We start from the raw sequence: 2,094 nt of genomic DNA on the forward strand, positions 1-2,094 counted from the left end.
ATTATTTTGGGAGAGGGGTAGAGCTTATATGCCATTACCAAAACAAACAAACAAACAAACAAAAAAAAAAACTCACTGCCATGGAGTCAGATCCGACTTATAGCAACCCTTCCATGGGTTTCTGAGGCAATATCACTACAGAAGTAGATTGTCCAATCTTCCTTCCAATACGTGCTATTACATAGATGCTATTACTTGTTAGATATTATGGTCAAGAAGCTCTGGTACCATAGTGCCTAAGGCACTTGACTGCTAACCAGAAGGCTGGCGGTTCAAACTCACCAGCCACTCCTAGGAAGGAAGATGGGGCAATCTACTTCCCTAGTGATACTGCCTCGGAAACCCAAGGAGGGGTCACTATGAGTGGGGTCTGACTGGAGGGCACATAACAACAACATCTAAGACAGCCTCTAATGAACCTTGCCTCCTATTATATGTGCCCTTGTAAAATCTCCTGGCACATTGAATAGGGTTGGACTATGAAACTGATTTTAAAGAAAAACAAATTCACTGCCATCAAGTCGATTCTGACTCATATTGACCCCCATTGGGTTTCCAAGGTAGCAAATCTTTACAAGAGTAGATCACCCATCTTCCTTCTACAGAGCAGCTGGTGGATTTGAACTGCCAAACATCTGATCAGCAGTCAAATGCCTTAGGTACTAAACCATCAGAGCTCCTTATGTAAATAATTTTGTTGTTGTTAGGTGCCATCCAGTCATCTCCGACTCATAGCGACCTTAGGTACAACAGAATGAAACCCTGCCTGGTTCTGCCTCAGCCTCACAATCTTTGCTATACCTGAGTGCATTGTTGCAGCTACTGTGTCAACCCATCTTGTTGAGGGCCTTCACCTTTTTTATTGACCCTTAACTTTGCCAAGCATAATATCCTTTTCCTAGGAATGGTTTTTTCTGACAACATGACCAAACTAGGTGAAACAAAGTTTGGCCATTCTCTCTTCCAAGGAGCATTCCAGCTGCACTTCTTCCAGGATAGATTTGTTAGTGCTTACAGCAGTCCATGGTACTCTCAGCATTCTTCACCAATACCACAACTCAAAAGCATCACCTCTTCTTTGGTCTTCCTTATTCATTATCCAGCTCTCACTTGCATAAGAGGTGACTGAAAATTCCATGGCTTGGGTTAGGCACAACTTAGTCTTCAAGGAGACATCTTTGCTCTTCATCACTTGAAAGAGGTCTTTTGCAGCAGATTTATCCAATGTAATGCATCATTTGATGCCTTGACTGCTGCTTCCACTGGTGATTGTAGAGACAAATAATAGGTCTTTAACAACTTCAGTCTTTTCTCCATTTATCGTGATGCTGCTTATCAGTCCAGTTGTGAGGATTTTTGTTTTCTTTATAATGAGGTGTAATCCATACTGCAGACTGTAGTCTTCAGTCTTGATCAGTAAGTGCTTCAAGTCATCCTCACTTTCAGCAAGCAAAGTTGAGTCATCTGCATATCACAGATTGTTAGTGAGCCTTTCTCCAATCCTGATACATCTTCTTCTTCATTAATCCAGTTTCTTGGATTATTTTCTGAGCAAACAAATAGAATAATATGGTGAAAGGAAACAACCCTAAATCACTTCCTTCTTGATTTTAAACCATGAAGTATCCCCATGTTCTGTTTGAATGACAGCCTATTATTCTATGTACAGGTTCTTCATGAGTACAATTAAGTGTTCTGGAATTCACATTCTTCTTAATATCATTCATAATTTGTTATGATCCACACAATCAAATGCTTTTGCATAGTCAATAAAACATAAGTAAACATCCGTGCCTAAGGCATTTAACTGCTAACCAAAAAGATGGCAGTTCAAATCCACCAGCCATTCCTCAGAAAGAAGACTGGACAATAATCTACTTCTGTAGAGATACTGCCTTGGAAACCCAAGGAAGGGTCACTATGAGTCAGAACAGACTCGATGACAGTGAATTTTTTTTTGTTTTTAAACATCTTTCTGGTATTCTTTGCTTTCAGCCAGGATCCATCTAACATCAGCAATGATATCCCTCATTCCATGTCCTCTTCTTAATCCAGCTCGCATTTCTGGAAATTCTCTGCAATATACTGCTGCAT

The sequence above is a fragment of the Orycteropus afer genome, unplaced genomic scaffold, assembly GCF_000298275.1.
Source record: "Orycteropus afer afer isolate SDZICR_OR568_19922 unplaced genomic scaffold, OryAfe1.0 scaffold00191, whole genome shotgun sequence".
Taxonomy (NCBI): Eukaryota; Metazoa; Chordata; class Mammalia; order Tubulidentata; family Orycteropodidae; genus Orycteropus; species Orycteropus afer.